Source organism: Mirounga angustirostris, unplaced genomic scaffold (genome assembly GCF_029215605.1).
Source record: "Mirounga angustirostris isolate CCGP_5_RB_7025 unplaced genomic scaffold, mMirAng1.0.hap1 SCAF_2, whole genome shotgun sequence".
NCBI lineage: Eukaryota > Metazoa > Chordata > Mammalia > Carnivora > Phocidae > Mirounga > Mirounga angustirostris.
In genome coordinates this window covers 132,060,378-132,072,404 of record NW_026991710.1, presented here as the reverse complement: position 1 = coordinate 132,072,404, position 12,027 = coordinate 132,060,378, and the positions used below count along the sequence as shown (strand labels likewise).

The 12,027-nt window shown below is 38.1% G+C and overlaps 1 long non-coding RNA gene across 1 annotated transcript; it reads left to right on the top strand.

Moving 5' to 3' along the window:
• The first annotated feature begins 1,560 nt into the window (after positions 1 to 1,560).
• On the top strand, positions 1,561 to 11,708 carry LOC135363667 (uncharacterized). The gene is made up of 5 exons (XR_010409598.1): positions 1,561 to 1,700; positions 1,814 to 1,973; positions 2,488 to 2,561; positions 8,381 to 8,535; positions 11,210 to 11,708. It is a non-coding gene; the product is annotated as an uncharacterized LOC135363667 (long non-coding RNA).
• The last annotated feature ends 319 nt before the right edge of the window (positions 11,709 to 12,027 follow it).

Below are 12,027 nucleotides of genomic sequence, written 5' to 3'. Positions count from 1 at the left end.
TGATTGAATTCAGACCCTATTTGCGGCATGATTGTAGAAATGAATGGACGTTTTAAAATATTTATTCATTGAGTCATCTGTATGTTCTATGGAATATGTGGAGACATACACTATGTGCCACATTCTGAGTGAGACACTAAGGGAGTCAAAGAGATTATAATATGGTGGGGGAGACAGAATTAGAGAATTTATAATAAATAAGGATGAGTGTTATGGTATCTCCAGGGCTCTACCTGCTTCTTGGCACCTATTACTGAAGAGACAGCAAAGCAGAGAATAATCTTTAAGTGTTCTCTTGGTTTCAGATTCAACTCCATCATTCATCACCGTGTGACCCTGGGCAAATTACCCAATCTCTCTGTGCGTCACTGTTCTCATCTGGGCCATGGAGATCATAACTCTGTGTAACTGTTCATTTGTTTTGTGAGGGCTAAGTGAGGCAATACATTAAAAAAAAATACACAGAAGACTGTTAAGAAGTTTATATTTATTTCTACTGAATATTCAATTCATACAAATAATCTCCATTTTTCTGAGTTTACCAAGAATCCTAAATAGAACTTGGCTTTTCATTTAGATCTGCACAGCGGAGGGAAAGGTATTAGTGACAGGATGCTAATAGCTTAGTCTCTTGGCAGTTCTGTTTCACACTGTAAATCCAACTTCAGTTTTACGGTCCTACAGCTCCCTGTGGTGATAGTGCTCCTGAGTCACATTCATCAGTATTTTGTGAGCTTGATTTTCTGAGTCCCTATCTGCTTTCCAATTTTGTCAGCACCCTGGAGCTCCGACCCTAGTCCTTAGTCATATGCCAGATAAATAAATGCCAATCAGCGGGCCTTCTCAGCTGATACCCTGTAACAGGCCATGTACTTTCTGTCTCTGACATAGGAACAGTCTAAGTCTAATACTGAAATATACCTGCTCCCTTTCCTCTGTGATATTTTTTGTTGGTTCACATTTTTTTTCCTTTTTCTTTTTTCTTGTAACTTCTTTATGGATTATACAGCAGGAAACAAATCTTTTAGAAAATAAATTACTTGACTTTTCCATTAAGTATTTTCACTGAACTTACTTGGAGTAAAATTTTATCCCTAAGCAGATTTTTATCTTTCAAATATCTATCTTTGACCTTGTGTTGGGAAATTCACTTAAGAGAAGATTATTAATATTTCTAGGAACTGTCTGTGATTGCATTTAAAAAAAGAAGGAAAATGAGGGGCAGAATATGACTCTGATTCTTATACTCTTCAAAAATCTTCAGAAATAGGTGAGAGAAAGTGCACAGATCTAAGGTCTGATGAATGTTTTTATGCACATTTATATAATTATTTTAAAGTTTTCTTGAAAAGCCTATGGGCATTTCTTGGTTGTGGATAGTGCCTTCTAAACATATTGAGTAGTCGATGGAGGATTTAGAAAGAGATAGAAAAAGGAAGTAGAAGTAGAAATTTGGAAGCACAGATGTTAAAAGAAGTTCAGGGTAGAGTCTCAGAAATACGTGGGTTTCCAGCCATCACCTCACCCACTCTTCCTTCCTTCTCTTGCCTTTCACAGGTGTTGACTGTGAGGGCACTCCTTCGTAAACCTCCTGCAGGCTAACCTCTGACCTCCACCTCAGAGTGGTTCTCCAGGAATCCAGGCTATTACAGTAACATGATTTTTGCATTATGGTCAACAAGTTCATAAATAAGCAAGAGGTATGTACTGCCATTTGACTCTTTGGTGTGTTAGATAAAAATTTGGGATGACTAATTTTTAAGGATTATATTTATGTTCTTTTTTTTAAGATTTATTTATTTATTTATTTTAGAGAGAGAGGAAGCACATGCAGGGGCAGGGGCAGAGGGAGAGGGAGACAAGCAGACTCCCTGCTGAGTGCAGACCTTGACGTGGGGCTCGATTCCAGAACTCTGAGGTCATGACCTGAGCCGAAACCAAGAGTCGGACACTTAACACACTGAGCCACCCAGGTGCCCCACTTTAATTTTCTTAAATGTGTTCAAATATAGTTCCTTTAGGTTCACGGAAGAAACACATTTTATTGCATTGGCCTAAATTATTTATGTGGAAGTATTTCAGAGAAAATTTAATACTGTGTCATATGAAATAAAATCATTCCTACTTTCATTGCCTTAAAGACACATAATAATACATACATCTAATTAAAAAGTTTAATTGTTTATAGTTTATTAGTTCACCAGCAATGAATTTGTGCTAATTTAAATTTCTGAGATACAGTGTTTCATTCTGGAGGATATATTTTCTTGTGGTGATAATACTTAGATATCTTCTCAGAAGGATACAAAACTAATATACATCCTCTCTTGCTTTCAAGATAAAATAATATATTTCTCTTTATATCTTTTAGATTTATTTCTGGTTAAATATATTTCTATTAATTTAAACCATTTGATTTAAGTTCTCATTAAGATGACAGACAATTTCAAACTGACTGCCTTTTTAATAAATGTTTACCATTTCTAGGACATTTCCTGAGGGCCTGCAAAAGGAAGGCAGGGTAATTTTTCTCTTGTATTTTCCAGACCTGTGGCAAAGAGGTGAGAGGATGGTGGGAAAGAAGGAGGAAAATAAAGAAGCATCCAACTAATCCTGAAAATCAAGGCATTTAATAATTCTTCCTTTTGTGTCCAGAGTTTACAATGTAGAAAATCAGTTTTTAAAAAATAAGTTCTGATGCTTATGAAAAGAAACATTTTATTTTATAATCAATTATAATAATTACATGTTTACTTTGTAGCCCTTAAGAATCACACAATTAGAGGGAAAATGTAGGTTCTTTGAATAAAACAGCAACAATAAAAAATCCACCCCCCCAAAACAATAGAGTAGCTAAGAGTTTCTCTAGCAAATGCAGAGAGTATAATCTTCATGTTGAGTTTTATTGATTTCTGGAACAGTAGCTCCCCCTGAACTGAGAACCATACCAGAATTAAGGGAAGATCTTTCCATCCTAGAGACCAGACATTTGGAAGGCAGCCATTGCGAGTATAAAATGCGAACCTGGCCAAGTACTTTGTTCCTTATTGGATTCTTGACTCTTTCTGACTCTCATCACTTAGTGAGTCATGACTGACAGTGTGTATGCACATCTGTTGTCATTGATTCTGAGAGAAATGTCTCCAGGGATCCCCACGGCTTTCTTTTGACCATATCAAACGGAACATTCTTTCAGTCCCAGAAGTTGTGGAAGCTGGGGCAGAGAACCCCAGACTGTAGGGCTCTGATTTCACCCTGCACATCTAAAGGTATAAATTGGTTCCAGGTCAGGGTCAAATGAAGAAAAGTCTAAAATGGGTGCCTCTGATCACCCCAGACTTGCACTGGAATGCACACTTGTGATCTTGAAAGCTTCCTGGGAAAAAGAATGGGATTACACAAAGGACACAGGACTTGAAATCGTCAGTCATGGGTTTCAGCCCAGCCTCAACCCTTCCTAGCTGAGATACTGGGCAAGTCATTTAAATTCTCCAAACTCTTTCTTTTTTGGCAGATGAAAGGCAGTAATATAAATCTGTGTAGTCAGATTAGTGGACATTTCAAGGACAGCTGGATTTTTATGTGAAATCATCCAATTTTAAATGCTCTATTAAATTTTATTTTTTAATTGTATAGATTAAAAAAAAGAAGAATTGGATGAGACTTCTTCTCTAGGACAGGCCAAGCATTCCATCTTTTCCCCTCTGTTCTTCCCTGTTCAACTTTTCAAAAAAAAAAAAAATTGCCTGCTTCCAATTCTTCTTTTTCTCTTTATTAGTCCTCACACCATACACTCCAATTCTGACTTCTGCTCTATCACCCCATGAAAAGGATGTTTATAAGAACCCGCAGGAATTCATGTCACTAAACACAATAGACATTTTTCAGTGTATTTTACTTGACCTCTAAGTAGCATTTGAAAATCTCGAGCACCCCTTCCTTCTTGAAATTCTCTTTCCTTGTTGTCATTGACACATAATTCTGCTTTCTCTTATCTCACTGGTTGACCCCTTTCAGTTCCTTTTGGAAAGGTGTCTTCCTTCCTCCTCTGACCTTTAGATATTATATTTTTAAGATTTCCTCCTAGTCCTTTCCTTTTTGTCACTCAGTGTTCTCTCTATACTTAAATCACATCCATGCTCATGGCGTCATGTATACTTTGTACAACAAATGACTCCCAAATGTGTACCTCTAGTCAGTCTTCCTGTGGCCCACTGAAGTCAATTGCTTTCTAAATATCTCACTTTTAATTCAAACTCAACATACCTAAAATTCATGATTTTTTCCCCTAAAACCTGGTTGTCCTCTAAGATTTCCTATCTCAGTACTGTTATCAACATCAATCCACTTGTGCAAGCTAGAAACGGGGGAAGAACTACTATTGTGATTTTTCCTGAAATTTCTAATCCATATGCTTACACATCTCTTAAATCCTCCACTTCTCTCCACTACAATACTACAAAAGCAACAGACTCCACTCTTGAAACTACATCTACTCTTTCCTCTTCAGTGCATTCAATAGACGCTGATTTATTAATAAACAAATCTGATTATGTCCCTTTCCTGCTCAAAGCTATTCATGGATTGCTAGCTTTTTGGGGGCAATTTTTTTTTTTTTTAATTTTGTGGTTGTAAGACCTATTTCCTAACCATGTGATCTGGGCTGCCTTCTTCTGTCTAGTTTACCGTGGATTGCTTTTCATCTTCCACTTTACCCTCTGGCCTTCTTTCAGTTCCTAGAATTCACCAGGGTCCTTTCTGCCTCAGATCTTCAACTTGGACCACACCTTCTTTTCCTGACACTTCTAAATTCTCACTCCCTTGAACTAATCAAGCATTACTGACACCGTAGACTTTGCTGACCCTCCAGACTCCTTTAGAGTCTACTTTATTGTGCGGTCCTGCAGCATTCTCTATTTCCACATCGTGACACTTACTAAAGTGTGTAATCATATTTATGCCATTGTGAGTCACTGAGGTCTCCCTACTAGTCCGTAAGCTCCACGGGAATGGCAATAGATTTTTTATCCATAATTATATTCCAAATGCATAGCATAGCTCCTGGTATTTAGAAAAAGTTTAATAAATACTAATTGAGTGAATGAATGAGTTTGAATGTTTTACTTTCATAATTTAATATTTTATGTATCTTTAGAAATAACAAAAGTATGTTTTGTGATACATAATAATAACATGGTCCCTCTTCCATCCGGGTATTGGGATGTGGCATCATCAAATCTATTTTGCTTTCTACAGGAGACATAACACCTGGATAGATGTTTATCTAAACTCTATCTTTAGACAAGTTAGAAAATGTTTCTTTCTTCTTTATCAAGTCATTGATCTTGAAGAAAGTGTTTGTGTAATTTTAGAGTCTGGAATAAATGTCATTGCTTAGGGAAAGGATCATGGGGGCTATTTGCTTCCAGCATCTGTTTTAAATAAGCTCCTTTCAAATCTCAGCTGCAGTCTGATTGGCCCTTCTTCCGTCTCCTCTACTCCCTCATTTTCTTTTCCGCACATGCTTTGCACTCTGTCCTCTTCAGTTGCTATTTTGACGCAAAACTTTCATTTATACACAAAACATTTTTGCATAGAAACTTCCAGGCTCTTGAAACCCCCCTATTATTTAGCAACTCTCTCAGATCAGTTTCTTACAAATCCAGCATCAATTCTTGGTCTGTTATTTAGAAGACCTCTCCGAAGTTCTTTGCTTCCTTATTTTTATGTTACTTTCTTCTTGTAACCCCAACTGCTTTATTCTTAGGGCCATTACCTTTGAGTTTATAGAAGGACTCCCCGAAAGCATCTTCAGACTCATGGATGTAAGCCTTAGCTGGAATCTCAGTGCAGCTGAAAAAGGCCTGGGCATGGCTCCATCCAATGCCCTTTTGATTGTTCCTAGAGTGTCTATTGTAGATGTTCCAGTCATTCCTCAACATCCCCAGTCACTCCGTTCCTGCCCTCAGAAATCTGAGAGGGCCACTTTGTCTTCTTTTTCACAAAGAAAATAACATATAAATTTGATTAATTTTCTTCTATTTTAAAAACAAAGAACTCTTCTTGGAATCTCTGTCCATTCTCTGGATATTATTCTTTATTCCTCCTTTACCCTCTGACAGAGAAATGTGCCAGATTTGACTCATTTCACATTTGTTCTTTTATTCACATTTATTCATTTCACATTCTCTTCACAACCAATGTGCAATCTGGTTTTACTTGTTATTTTACTTTCCAGTGGAGTTTGCTTATATCACCCTAATTGCTGACTCCTAAGGATATGGAAATACACACACACCACACACACACATGCATACATATATATCTTTTCTCACTCTTCATTTCTGAAATATTGTTAACACCTCTCCCAATCTTCTTTTTTTGCATCTCTCCCTAGTTCCACATCTTTGACACCCATTCTGTCCTAATTTTTTTTTTAACTCTTTGTCAGTCTCCTTCAGGTGTGTCTCTTCCCCTACATGTGAAAATATGGAATTGCTAATGATTCATTGTCAGTTGTCTTCTTGTCTTAGTTTTACACAGCGTCCTAGTAATTTTATCTACACCTTTATATTTGATTACTATATTTGATTACCATCTATACAGCATGGCTGTTGTGTGATGGTGAGGAGCTGCAGCTGGGGGAAGAGACAGCTTCTTTAGAATGTTGGAGCTTCCGCGTCTTGGTCAACTGCTCATGAGCAAGTCACTTTACAGCTTTGAAACTTAGTTATCTTATTTACCTTCCAGCACCACTAAGCAGCTTAAGTCTATACCTCTTCAGGGTAGAAGCCAGAAAATAGCTTTTCTAATATTTATAGATTTTTTATAACTGAGCATACAAGATATGCCCCAGACATTGCCAATCTGACTCCTGGTTTAAGCCTATGATTTGGAAGCTAGAGACACAGAAAAGCGGGAGCATCTGGTTCTGGTGGAGGTGGGGGTATCCAGATTCCAGACGCAGTGGCAGAAGTTCTAGCAATAGCATCCATACTTTGGCTTTGGTGAGGAGAGCTTGGGTGTTTGTGACATGTGCACCCCAGTAGCAATAATGTTGTCTCAAGGGGAGCAGTGTGGCCAGCGAATTTTGGGCCTTTGAGTCTTGTAGTTTGCTGTGTAGATCTCAAGCCTTCCTGGAACAGCGATAAGCTAACTAACAGCCCTAAATAGGTTTATTTTCCCTAAAATAGCTAAAGTGGTTTTGCAAGAAGAAGCTGAGATTTCTTTCCTGCCTAATGAGACTATTGCTGCCTTGCCTGATGAATCTAGAATGACTTCTCCTAAAGCAATAAACTTGAAAGGGGAAAGGCAATTCTCCCAATAACACCATTTTCCCCTAAAACCACCCTAGCCATCTCCAGATCTATAACTAGAATCAGTGTCCTTGGGTGAGGGTAGAAGTATTTGTAAAATAAAACCTAAAAGGACGAGGTTTACAGTTAAGGAAGGCACTGTTCTGCTGTTTTATATAAGAACCTAGAGTTGATGTATAAGAATAGATTCTGTGGGTAGCAGATCAAGGAAAGAGAAGTATAATCTTATACTGGGTTGAATTTACTGATATAGGTTCATACACCGGTAGCTGGGAGTGGTTCTAATTGCTTACATTGTTCATTGATTGAAATCTGGACTTGGTTGTTAAAGCTAAAATAATTTGACATACCATGAATACCTAGTATAATCTAGACTAAAGGTCAGGAAATTATAACCCTGGGAGTTAAATCTAGTCAGCGGCCTATTTCTGTGTTTTATTTTTATTTTTCAATGGCTGGTGAGCTAAGATTGGTTTTTATGTTTTTAAATAGTATCAGTTTAAAGTGGTATAAAGTACCCACATTATACTCTTGTGTCCCTTAGTCTAAAATATTTACCACCTTATCCTTTAAGAAAAAGTTTGCTGATCCTTCATCTAGGCTCTAAAGGAAGAAATTCCAAATTCATGGAGATAGGAATGAGGGACTGGCTTTGTTCTATATTACTAATTACTTTCTGCTAAATTTGTCCCCCAAAAGGGCCTTTTTCACCTGCTATTAGTGTGGCTGGGAGGAGTATGTCTGGAACACAGGGCATACCATGAGATTGTTTTGACCAATGTAAAAATTAATAAAAGATTATAATGGAAAGCTAGGACCCCTGGACTCAGATCCCCTAGGAATAGGGGTTTGGGTTATCTCATTGGGTAAAGAACCCTCACCAGCTGAGTAGCTGGCTGAGGGCAGAGGGAATATGGTTTAGATAAAGAGGAGGAATGTTATAAATTCTAAATGCAGCCTGGTGACCATTTGCAATATCTACATGTTTTTTTCTTTCACGTGTCATGTATACATTTGAATATTCTAATAAATCTCCCCTCTTGTTCTTTTTCTCTTTCATGTAGGGCGGGAAACATTACATTCTGGCCTACAGTTTACAGAATATTGAGCAACAAGACAGGATCATGGCAGAACTAGAAGAATAATGACATAATTCAGAGATCCTGGATTTGGTGCTATTTGCTGTATTTTGAAACTTTGGGACATCTCCCTTCCAGAAGTAAGAGGAAGTCTTTATTTGTGGAGTGATAGTTGACTTATATTAGGAGGAATATATCTGTTCCTGTTGTTTGTATGTGTAAGTAATAGAGAAGGGTGTATATATGAAGAAGTAGACTCTCATGACATTTATAAATTATCTTTGCCCACCCAGCACCTTTGAACACTCTACGTTAGGGCATTTCTTATTTTATTATTATCCTAATTCTTCCAGAAAGTCAATGCCACAGATTCGCTCTCCCAGTACTCAGCTCCATTACTGGAGTGCGGGCATATTTCCTGACTCTGCAAATCACAGAGACCTAGTGAAGACTTTAATTTGGAAACTAGCGATGCAAATAAAGAGGTGGCATATGGGATCTATCATGATGAGGTGGGCAACAGTTACAGCGAGTCTCCAAAAGCTGCAGGGATGTTACCAACAACATCGAGTGCTCTGTAACCAAAGTGAGAGATGCAGTTTTGTGTGGCTGGGGCCTGCAATGGAGGTAGTGGTGTATCCAGGAGAAAGTTTCTGCAGGGTAATTTGGACTTCATTTTTGGCTCCGCAGTCTAATCATCTGGTTCTCCTGGAGAGTCTATGAACTGTTCAATACTTTATTTAATGAGATCTTTCTTCGTTAAACTAGATAGAATCAGTTATGCACTTTTTAACTTTTTTTGCCTTTAAGAACCCTGACTAATACACTCTTCTATAACATCTCAATCATCAGTTCGCTTTTGCAGTGTAACCCACCAGACCAAAAACTTGTGTCTTAAGAGAATAATCATTTCTTAGCTCACTGCTCTGAGAGTCAGAATTTTTCTGTAGTTTCACCTGGACTCATTTATGGGAATGCAGTTCCCTGGCTGATCACCTGGGGCCGTGTTGGTCTCTGACGGCCTCACTCACGTGACCAGTAGTTGGTGGCGGCCGTGAGCAAGCGATGGGTATGATGCAGGCATGTGCTCACAGTAGGCCCTTTTAGGCTTATTCCCATGTGAAAAGTGTAAGTCCTTTTCGAACTTCTGCTTACGTCCTATCTGATAATGTCCTGGTGGCCCAAACAAGTCACATGGCTAAATCTGGATACAGTAGGAAATTAGAATCTACCTCTTGCAAAGTCACATTGCAGTTGGGTGTACAGACAATGATGGAAGAATTTGCAGCCTGTTTTGTCATCTCCCTTATGGACATATAATGTTTTTTGTTTGTTTCATTTGACTCCCGGAATTTTGAATAAACTCCTTTTGAAGCTTCTACACCTTTGAACATGCTATTTTCACTTCTAAGTTACTATTTCCCCTTAGTCTTCCTGGGTAAATCTGCATGCATTCTTGTTTTCACAATTCAAGACTTCACTTCTTCAGGCTGAATGAATTTTTTTTTTAAGATTTTATTTATTTATTTGACAGAGAGACACAGAGAGAGAGGGAACACAAGCAGGGGGAGTGGGAGAGGGAGAAGCAGGCTCCCCGCCTAGCAGAGAGTCTCATGCGGGGCTCCATCCCAGGACCCTGGGATCATGACCCGAGCTGAAGGCAGATGCTTAACGACTGAGCCACCCAGGTGCCCAGGAATGAATTGGTTTTCATCTCAATTCGCACCAAATGTTGTGATGCTATCACTTATAGGACTTATTACATGGCACTCCATCATTAAAGATCCATTTTGACAACAATTACCCAGAAGATGGAGATTTCCTAGGGCCTTCCTCATTTGCTAAACTGCTACTAAATAAGGCGTATGTCCCAACTGTGGAATTTCTCTTTCCTCTGGGGCTTATTAGTGATGACCTGTGTCCTGGCAAAATCTATCTGCAGAGCTGAAGGATTTTTGGATTTCTGAGAAGTCTTGCTATGTAGAGGCTATCATAGTTTTGTGAGGCCTAGACCTTTGATGTACTGCTCAGTGTTAATCCAGCCACCCATGAGCTAGAGATTTTGCCTAGAATATTTCTGAAACATGTTCTAAACACCATAATCCCTGCCTCTCCTTTACTAAACAAATCAAAATAGAATATAGAGGGGAATCCCATTGGCACACATCAGTCTGGATTATTTGGGTAGTCACAGCTTAACTGTAATCTGTTTTTTTGCCTAGATGGATTTCAATGTTTCATATTTTCCCTTTCCTTTTAGAAAAGCGGGAAATAAATCATCCATTTCATCCAATTCATTTCATCTAATAAGCAGAACAGCATGCTCATAAGCTCTTTTACTTCTTTATCCTTTCACTGAACTTGTTGAAGTGGTGAAATACAACTATTTCCAAAGAATTAGACTAAAAATAAGATTGCATATATTCTGGTATTTCAGTTATCCCAAACGAAGATGCGAAGTCGCTTAGAACTCAGAGGCTATTTCGGGACTTTCTCATTATCCTAGCAGAGCCAAATACTTTCTTCTTTTCCCTTTCCCTTTCCCCCAACTTTCGTCCAAATCTGGGCCAGATCAGATAGTCATGGCCAGGGAAGATCTCCTTTCCTCACCCTCTTAGTGTTCGGAGAATGGAAAATGCTTTGCTGGTCGGGTATGAGCTGTTGTCAGCTGCCGTGTTGGCAACAAGTAGGGGAGATTTTAAACTAAGTGTCTGGCTGCTGGAAGTTTTTGGATTTGGGGTTTGATGTTCTCAAAAATATTCATCTGGTCAGATGCAGAAACATATTGTTCTTTTTTTTTTTTTTTTTTTCCAGAAACATATTGTTCAATCAAGAAGGAATGCGAGCAGGTTGTTCTTCACAGTGCATTTCGGTGTGCTCTGTTTTTGTGGTGAAGTCTACAGCAGTTGCTCTGTAATTCGAGAAAGGGATGTCTCGGGACAGAGTACTCTGCCACATTCAGCTGAGTCCGTTTCAACCCTTTAGGCATATTATGAAGAGATCTCGCAAATGAATGAAACACTGGTTAACCTTCTTGGTTTCTTCTCCAGAGTTTGAATTGTTATACTGATCTCAAGCTAATTCTCCCTCCTAATAAAGAGATTTCAAATATTTAGCTCACGAATTATTTTCACACACACACACACACACACACACAGCCTTAATATAGGGATTTATTGACTTTACTCCGGCAAAGTACTCATATTGATTAAAAAAAATATTATTTCTGATGAAATATTTTTCACTCAAATTGACCAACCCCTTTATATCTGTTCTGTCACTTAATTGCATCATTTTAATTGTTGATAAATACATAATGCAGAGGTCACCAATTTAAAACAAACTGTCTTTAAATTTTTGAATATAAAGATTATAGTAAGTGACTTGGACATAAATATCTAAAATACTGAAACATCTTAATTTTAGGGACTCTATTAAGGAAAGAACATTGCTAACCTTATTTATGGGGGAAACATCTTGTCTAGATGAAGATATCTTTAGACATAAGATGTGATTGGCAAGGGTCACCAGACAAGTGACTATAGTGTGAGGGAATATCTATGAAATGGGAATATATTTATTCTTTGATCTTCTGAACACCGACTTCTTATCTACCTTCTCTATTACCTCAG